At 53.1% G+C, this 9,755-nt stretch overlaps 1 pseudogene; it reads left to right on the top strand.

Annotated features, from left to right (window-relative positions):
• Positions 1 to 1,176: 1,176 nt before the first annotated feature.
• LOC107969730 (uncharacterized) lies at positions 1,177 to 3,457 on the top strand (annotated as a pseudogene).
• The last annotated feature ends 6,298 nt before the right edge of the window (positions 3,458 to 9,755 follow it).

Genomic DNA, 9,755 nt, shown 5'->3' with positions numbered 1-9,755 from the left:
GGTCCATGGCTAGGATGAGAGCCCGGGAGGCTCTGTCTGCCTGCGACCATCGTCAGCCTCAGCGAGTCCACCAAGTGCTTCGCCATCTGCTCGCCATGTGTCCTTCTGTCCATCTAGCCCCCTTCTGCCGTCTGTCTTGCCACCTGCTCTGGTCATCCCAACGTCACTCTGTCTGTCTTTCCATCAACATGTCCATCTGTCCAACCCTCCTGTCTTCCTGTCCATTGGCCAGCTGGTCTGTCTTCTTGTCCGTCTCTCTGCCTGTTATTCATTTTGTCTGTCTGTCTGCCTGCCTGTCCATCTAACATTTGACTCTGCCCGCCAGTCTCTGTGGCAGTCTCTGGGGCTGTGGGCACTTAGTGTGTCTGCGACTCCACGGCTGTCCAGGTTCTATCCTCCAGCCCAGCTCCCAGCCCCACTCACCAGGATGTGTTCTATTGGGCCATGTGATCTCACTACCACATCCCAGCCATGGATGACCAGCCGCACCAGGGCCTCTGCCACCGGGCCTCCCCTACTCAACTCCACCTCCACGCAGATGCCAGGAAGCAGGGCCAGGACGAAGTGGCAGGGCTGGAGCTGCAGCTGCCATCTGGAGAGTGTGTGCGGGTGGCCTTGGGGACCCAGGTGGCAGGAGGGGCCACGAGGGGCCCAGCAGTGTGGGAAGGGGTGTGCAGGCATACACTGCTGCCCCACCTGGCAGCCCTCTGGCCAGCACCACACCCGGCCTTCCTGCCCACAGTGTGGTGGCTGCAGGCACTGCTGTTCCAAAAAGAGGCACCGAGGGGCAGGAACTGGGCTGTGGAGAGAGTGGGCTGCGGTGGGGTTGTCTGGGGCTGAGGCTTGAACCTCAGGTCCTGGGGAAGGTGGGGACTGGGGGTTCTGACTCCTGGATCTTTTTTTTTTTTTTTTAATTTGAGACAGAGTTTCGCTCTTGTTGCCCAGGCTAGAGTGCAATGGCGCGATCTTGGCTCACTGCAACCTCCGCCTCCTGGGTTCAAGCAATTCTCCTGCCTCAGTCTCCCAAGTAGCTAAGATTATAGGCATGTGCCACCATGCCCGGCCAATTTTGTATTTTTAACAGAGACGGGGTTTCTCCATGTTGGTCAAGCCTCGAACCCTCAACCTCAGGTAATCTGCCTTCCTCGGCTTCCCAAAGTGCTGGGATTACAGGCATGAGCCACCCCGCCTGGCCTCTGATTCCTGGATCTAAGGATAGAATGGACTGAGGGCTGACTGGACTCCTGGGTCTTGGAGGAGGAGAGGGTGGGGCCTGGGCTCCTGGGCTCTGTGGCTGGGCCCTGGGAGCAGGCAGGTCTGGGGCAGGTTCTCCACCCTTCACCATTGTAGGTGCAGCCGTTGGGGACTGCAAAGCTGTTGATGCAGAAGGCCTAGTGCCTGGGGATGCCCACATTGCTGGTGTCTGCCACATTCAGGATGCCTGAGGTCTGGGAGCCAGGAAGGGTGAAGTAGTCCCTCTGTCGGCCGCTGTTGAAGCCTGCCTGGGGGTGTCATTTGGAACAGGGTCAGCCCACCTGCGTCCTCACCCTCCCCAAGGACCCAGGGAGGCCCCTGTGGGTTCCCCACTCACCTGGGCCGCAATGCCCCCCAGGCCGTGGTGGGGGCTCCCACCGCTGGCCACCCCCATGGTCCACTGGATGTCCTTGTAGTGAAACAGCACCCAGGAGGGGCCGCTGCCCAGGGCCAGCACCTCCTGGAAGGTGTTCACCTGCAGGGCAAGCGCCAGGAGCCAGGGTGTCGTGGGCTGGTCCAGGGGCACCCAGGACCCTCCTCACTGCCCAGTCCTCAACCGAGCTCCATCTGCACCACTAAGCTGGCTGCTTCCAGCTGTGCCACCTCCTGGGCCCCCATCCATGCCACATCCCGGGCCCCTACCCATGCCACATCCCAGACCCCCATCCACGCCACCTCCCAGGCCCCTGTCCACACCATGTCCACAGCTGCCTCCGCTGGCACCCGTGCCAGCCTTCCTTTCACATCCCCCAGTCTCGATTTTTCTGCTCTGCTCTCATCCCCTCTCTCTCTCCGTCTCTCTCTCCTTTTCCTATTCTCTGTCTCTCCATCTGATCATCTCACTCCTCTCGCTTGCTGTCTTGCCTCCTCTCTCTCACCATTTCTCTCCCTGTTCGTGTCTTCCCTCTTTCTCACCCGTTTTCTCTACCTCGCTGCATCTCCATGCTTCCGTCTCTCTGTCTCTCTCTTCCCGCCCCCTCTATCTCTCCCTCGTTCCCCCATCTCCGTCTCTCCTCTATGGTGTCTCCTCCTTACCCAGGAATCCAAGCCCTTCTTCCCAAGGGGTTGGGCCAAACAGCCTCAGCCTGGGCCCTTCTCTGCCACCCACTTCCTCACCTGGGGACCAAGTGCCCCGTAAAATGGAATTTGGTCCCACATGGCCACCAGCAGGGCGCAAGGGATGGGCAGGGCATGGGGGAAGGCTGAGGCCAGGTCTCAGGTCACCTGCTGCAGCAGCTCTGGCTGGCGGCTCTGCCGGTACCACATCTGGCCCCTGCTCAGTGTGGACCCATCGGCCCAGAACGGGACTGCGAAGGCCTGGCCCATCTCCTGGGGAAACGCCTCCAGTGTGAAGAGAGCCACAGCCTCCCCAAAGGACACCAGCCCATTGGTGCAGAACTGGGGGAAGTGAGGAAGGGCAAGACCCGCAGGGGGTGTTGGCAGGGCAGGGGGCAGAAGAGGGACAGGGCCCGCCCCAGGAAGACGGAGGACGAAGCCAGAAGGAGCCAGGAGCTATAGATATAGACAGGCTCCGAGTCAAGAGTGGGGTGGGGAGAAGAGAGAGAGCCCAGGGACCGCACGGTCAGGGCCAGGGCACTCACATAGGCCGTCCCGTGTGTGGCTTCGAAGAGCAGGAAGGGCTCCAGCAGACGCAGCTCCTCAGAGAAGTCATCATCCTCTGCAGGGAGGGCCTGATCCCCACGCTCCAGCCCGTAGGGGTACAGGAGCGAGGCTGGGGACACGAGACCACTGAGGCTCCCCTCAGAGCCCCAGGGCAGGGCTGTGTCCCCTCAGTCCCCAAGAGAAAGCTCCAGGTCCCCTGAGGGACTCCAGGGTGGGGCCATGGCTCCTCAGACCCCTGGAGCCCTCCCTGCCTGTCCACATGGCCCTGTCCTCTCTCCAGGTTAGGGAGCACATCCATTCTCACCTCTGATCTCCTTGCTCCAAGTCACTTGGTTCTGTAGGACTGAGGGGAAGGATGTCAGCTAAGGGCTGGGGCCCACGTGCCATAGTCGACCCCCTTCCAGAGTCCCCACTCCTACTCACCCACCAGCAGAAGCCACAGTATCCCCATGGTGGCTGCAGGTGCTGCGGGCCAGGCGGGCTTATACCAGGGCAGAGGTGGGGCCAGGGTGGGGACGGGGCGGCTGGAGCTCACCTTCCATTGTTTGAGGGTCCAGGGGGCCTGGGGGTCTCCCAGGGATCCTGGTTCCCATCCGGTCTGCCTGAGGCTGGGCCAGGTCTGGGGTTGGTGGGCAGGGCAAGGGAGGAAAGAGGGGATGGAAATCTTCCAGGGCTTTCCCAGGGGGCCGGGTTGCCAGAACCTGGAGGAACCCCCCACCCATTAGCAAGGCTGGGCACAAGTCAAGCGATCCACAGTGGGGAAGTTGAGCCACTGCTTGGTGAAGGGCCGCTGCTGACAGACAGCTGAACATGCAGGGAGCCTCTTCCCATGGGGCCCTGCTGGTTCTCTTGGAGCAGGTTAGAGATGAGCGCACAGCGTCTGGGAACGGAGTGTGTGTGCATCAAGCAGGGCCAAGATGTGTGGCTGGGGAGACTCATAGGCTGCAGGCCAGCCCCGGGGGCCCAGGCGTGGGCATCTGCAGGGCATGGCTGGGGCTGCCATGGTGGATAGTCAAGGTCAGGCATTTAGGAGTGTTACTGGACCCAGAAGGGGAGATTCGCCTGGAGACATGAACGGGGAGAGGGGGAGGAGGAGCATACAGGCAAGGGGGCTCGTTACTGCGCACCTGTGAGATTCACGGACCACCCTGGTGGAGGAGGCTCAGAGTTAGGCACTGGGGACTCCATCTTCAAAGCAGTGTCCCAAAGGGGTACTCCAGACCCTCAAACCCCAGACAGCCCTTTACCTGGTCAAACCACATGGGACAGAGGGTCACCTGTGTTCCTGGACCAAACTGAGGATTAGGCTGCTATTTCTCATGGCCCAGTGATGAGATGCAGATAAACTGGGAGAACAGGGAGGTTTTTTTTGTTTTTGTTTTTGTTTTTTGAGACGGAGTCTCGCCCTATCGCCCAGGCTGGAGTGCAATGGCACTGTCTCGGCTCACGGCAACCTCTGCCTCCCGGGTTCAAGCAATTCTCCTGCCTCAGCCTCCCAAGTAGTTGGGATTACCAGCACCCACGACCATGCCTGGCTAATTTCTGTATTATTAGTAGAGACGGGGTTTCTCCATGTTGGTCAGGCTTGTCTCGAATTCCTGACCTCAGGTGATCCGCCTACCTCGGCCTCCCAAAGTGCTGGGATTACAGGCATGAGCCACCGCACCCGGCGAAAAGGGAGTTTTTATTTCTGTAACTGGTTATAGGGTGAAAGCCTGGAAATTGTCCCCAGACCAACTCAAAATTACAAAGTTTTCCAGAGCTTATATACCTTCTAAGCTATATGCCTGTGTGTAAGTGTAGTTTCTTCAGACCCCCAATTAAACTTGTTTAATCCTAAAAGGGTCCTGTTAAGAATTCATTCTTTATCTTGTCATGCTTTAAAGCCCAGGAAAGGCCTGAGCAAAACTCTTGGTAGGCTTTTGTTACATTCCAGCTTTTGTATAGGGCACTGGCTCTATCAGCTTTTAATATTTGACTTAGCCACTCAGTCGGTGCTGAAACAGTTGTTATGGAGGCCTGCGTTAGTGAGACCTGGCCTGCCACACCTGGGCCCAGTCCTGATTCGAAGGCTCCTTTTTGCACCACCAGTCCAAGGAGTGTCTGGGTTAAGGCATCCCATCTTTTTCTCCAGAACACCCCCAGCATCTGGACACATGCACTTCCCTAGGGGTCCAGGGACCCCCCCACCACCCCGCCAGGGAGAAAGTGTCCGAACCTGCTCAGCAGAGAGAGGCTGGGAATGAGAGCTCAGTGCCATATCCCGAGCTGTTCCAGCCCCAGGCCCCAGCGCCAGCCCTGCCCCTCGGAGGTGGACCTTGGACGGGATATGCAGCCCCTCTGTAGGACAGCAAACCCCACAGACCCTCCTTCCCAGCTTGCATGGCGATGAAACAAGTGTTTCCCAAAGGGCGGCACATGGGCTGCTGGCGGGAAACCCCGGGAGAGTACAAGATGGCAGTGAAGAAGGAATTGTTATTATTTCACTAGCATTTGTTTATTTAATACATTTGTTTTGATTTATATTGAAAAACATATATCTGCCACCGCCACATCAAACCCAAAGTTTCTTTTTTTTTTTTTTGAGACAGAGTCTCGCTCTGTCGCCCAGGCTGGAGTACAGTGGCGCAAACTCGGCTCACTGCAAGCTCCACCTCCCGGCTTCACGCCATTCTCCTGTCTCAGCCTCCTGAGTAGCTGGGACTACAGGCACCCACCACCATGCCTGGCTAATTTTTTTGTATTTTTAGCAGAGACGGGGTTTCACCGTGTTAGCCAGGATGGTCTCGATCTCCTGACCTCGTGATCCACCCACCTCGGCCTCCCAAAGTGCTGGGATTGCAGGTATGAGCCACTGCACCCGGCCTCAAACCCACAGTTTCATAAACATTATTGTTAAAGTCAAGGCTGCCAGGGCACAGTGGCTCATGCCTGTAATCCTAGCACTTTGGGAGGCCAAGGCAGGTGGATCGCTTGAGCCCAGGAGTCTGAGACCAGCCTGGGCAGCATAGCGAGACCCCATCACTATCAAAAGTACAAAAATTAGCCAGTCTCATAACCCGGTCTCAAAATAAATAAATCAATAAAAATAATACATAAATAAAGTCAAGGCTAAGCTTAAAAAAAAAAGACACACACACACACAAAAGGAAAAGAGATAATTTGAATAAAACAATACAAGTAGTACCAGCGGTATTTGTTTGCCCCTAAGCTCCATAAAGTTGGTTTGTCCTGTCCCCTATATTTCTCCAATTCCTAGAACAGTGTCTGGCACATAATAGGTGCTTAATAAATATTATTTGAATGAATGAATAGCAAAAATTAAGACAGATACTTTCAAACGTCTGAATTTGGGGAAATACTGAAGTAACATGTATAAAACTCTCAGTACAGTACCTGTCACATAGGAAGTGCTCAAAAAAATGCATGGATATGTTTATTAATATAAATTATTATTATTATTTAGAAGTGAAACAGGCATTGTGGCCAAATGCTAATTAGTGAAGTATTAAATTAAAGATTTGCCCAAAGCTGACTATCACCTTCTGAGAATGAACTTCTGTAATGTAAGAACAAACGTGAAAGTGTTCTAAACAGTTATTACTGTCATAATTTTATTATCCACAATTTTAGCAGGGAAATATTTCAGGTTGAACACCTTACTGAGGGATGATTTCTCTGCTTTGTCAGCTGTTAATTTGCTCCGATAGTCCATAAGCTCCTAGGGCAGTTTTAAGATGTGGCCCCAAATTTTTTGACCTGCCTTCCACCACCAAAGGGTGGGGTCTCCATCTCCTCCTCTAGGGTCTGGACAGGTTTGTGATTGCTTCAGCTGACAGAGTGGAGCAGAAATGAGGCTGGGGTGTAAAGGCCAGTGTCTGCTGGAATGCTCACTCTGGAGCCATGAGCCACCACGTGAGAAGTTCAAATGTCCTTGGGTAGCCATATTGGAAGGAAGCCCAAGTTAGCCAGACAGACAATGAGTCCAGAGTACCAGCTGAGCCCAGCTTTTGAGTGATCCCAGCCCGGATACTAGACTTGTGAGTAAAGAGCCTCCTTTTGGGATACCGAGGCAGGAGGGTCACTTGAGCCCAGGAGTTCAAGACCAGCCTGGGCAACCAGTCCCATCTCTACAAAAAAAAAAAAAAAATTAGTTGGGTATGGTGGCACACACCCGTAGTCCCAGTTACTTGGGAGGCTAAGTTGGGAGGATCGATTGAGCCCAGGTGGTAGAAGTTTTAGTGAGCCATGATCACACCACTGCACTCCAGCCTGGGCGACAGAGTGGGACCCTGTTTCAAAACAAACAAACAAAAGAAGCCTCCCTATTCCAGTCCCTGTTCCTTTAGGCTTTCTAGCTAAGGACCTGGTCATCAGGGAGCAGAGACAAGCTGTGCCTGCTGTTCCCTGTCCAACTTTCTGAGCCGCAGAATCCATGAGCATTTACTGTACCCACTAGCTTTGGGTGGTTTGTCATGCGGCAAGAGCCAAAACAGCTCCTCGCTTCATAACTGCAGGATTGAAACAGTGTTACTTTTTATGCAGAAACTAAAGTCCATCTCCCTACTTATGCTGCTATCTGAATGTTCACAATAATTATTTCTGAATATAAAATGAATAGCCTTCACCATCATTGCTAATCATGGCTGTGATTTTATGTATGAAATAACTGTTGTGGCAGAGTAGCTGTACATTTCTCCTTCAACCCAGCTGGGAGAATGCCAACTTATAACCACATATGGAGCTATCTGTTCCAAGTAACATCCAGAAAGCTTTTCTATATTTGAAAAGGACTATGTAGATATAAATGCTAAACAGGAATGCAAAACTTGGCTTGGGTTCCTGATGTAGTTGCACTAATTCTGTAAGATGGGTCAAATATGTCTGATTCTGAGCGGCACCACAATGACATGGAAGTACTTTTCATATTCAGCTTTTCTGAAGACTGAGACCCTGGCAGGAACTGAAAGCAACCTTGTGACTGTTATTATTCTTTTTAAATATCTTCCTAGCTCTTTGGGGTGAGTGGCAAGGTTGCTGGGAGCAGGAGGAGAAACTGAGGCTCACTGACCCCTGGCATACAAGGGAAACTAGTGAATGGCTGTTGAGTGAATCACAATCTCCCCAGCCCCTCCACTCCTCCAACAAAGCAACAATGCAGACAGAACTCAGAATGGCTGTCAGAGGCATCTGAACCAGAGCAACTCCATCTTAAATAGGACCTGGGTAAAGTAAGGCTGAGACCCGCTGGCCCGCATTCCCGGTAAATTAAGGCATTCTAAGTCAGAGGATGAGAGAGGAGGTCGGCACAAGATACAGGTCCTAAAGACCTTTCTGATAAAACAGACTGCAGTAAAGAAGTCGGGAAAACCCACCAAAACCAAGATGGCCATGAAAGTGACCTGTGATTGTCCTCACTGCTACACCCCCACCAGCGCTATGACAATTTACAAATGCCATGGCAACGTTGGGAAGTTATCCTATATGGTCTAAAAAGGGGAGGCGTCAATAATCCACACCTTGTTTAGCATAACTAAATAATAAATCAAGACTAAATCAAGAAATAACCGTAACAATGGGCAACCAGCAACCCTCGGGGCTGCTCTGTCTATGGAGTAGCCATTCTTTTATTCCTTTACTTTCTTAATCAACTTGCTTTCACTTTACTCTGTGGACTTGCCATGAATTCTTTCTTGCACGAGATCCAAGAACCCCTGGGGTCTGGATCGGGACCCCTTTCCAATAACATGGCCACCTGGTTTTTATTTTCCCAGCAGGATGCCTGTTGGCTTTTAATGACCAAATTTCCATCAGATCCCCTAGAATAAGGCCACATCCCCCCAGACTTCCCAGGGCAGGGCCATGCCTTCTTCAGTGCCCCTCACACCCGCCCTTCTCCTCACCAGAGCGAACTATGTCCCTCCAGGACATGGTCACCTCAGTTTAGAACCCCCAGGGTGGACCATGTTCTCTGAGAGTCCCCAGACTTCCTAAAACACAGGTACAGTACATTTCTCAGCTGGCAATTACAAAGGAAAACTCAGTCACTCCCTGTTGTAACTCAATACGTTTCTAACAAAGCAAGCCGTAGGTCAGGTCTCAAATTACATCCCACATGCCATGGGTAGAACACCACAGCCAGAGGTAGACGTTTGGGGAAACTGCACTGAGGCTCTGCTAACACGATGTGGGCCTGGGGGCTCCTGACCAACAAAGCAGTGGTGGGGTTCAACCTCGCCAGGGGTGTGGGGATCGGGGAGTGACGCTGGGATCGTTTTCCAAATGCACAGTTTGTCAGTTTCTCAAAGGAATTCTTGTAGATCGTCTACATTTTAGGAAGCTGGGCTGGGTGCAGTGGCTTAGGCTTGTAATCCCAGCACTTTGGGAGGCCAAGGTGGGCGGATCACCTGAGGTCAGGAGTTCGAGACCAGCCTGCCAACATGGTGAAACCCCGTCTCTACTAAAAATACAAAAATTACCCAGGTGTGGCAGCAGACATCTGTAATCCCAGTGTCAGGCCTCTGAGCCCAAGCCTGCATGTATACATCCAGATGGCCTGAAGTAACTGAAGAATCACAAAAGAAGTGAAAATGGCCGGTTCCTGCCTTAACTGATGACATTACCTTGTGAAATTCCTTCTCCTGGCTCAGAAGCTCCCCCACTGAGCACCTTGTGACCCCCACCCCTGCCCGCCAGAGAACAACCCCCTTTGACTGTAATTTTCCACTACCTATCCAAATCCCATAAAACGGCCCCACCCCTATCTCCCTTCACTGACCCTCTTTTCGGACTCAGCCTGCCTGCACCCAGGTGATTAAAAAGCTTTATTGCTCACACAAACCCTGTTTGGTGGTCTCTTCACATGTATGTGCGTGACA

This window comes from Pan troglodytes, chromosome 20 (genome assembly GCF_028858775.2).
Source record: "Pan troglodytes isolate AG18354 chromosome 20, NHGRI_mPanTro3-v2.0_pri, whole genome shotgun sequence".
In the NCBI taxonomy this organism is placed as follows: Eukaryota; Metazoa; Chordata; class Mammalia; order Primates; family Hominidae; genus Pan; species Pan troglodytes.
The sequence above is the reverse complement of the archived record's forward strand: the minus strand, read 5'-3'. Positions and strand labels throughout refer to the sequence as shown.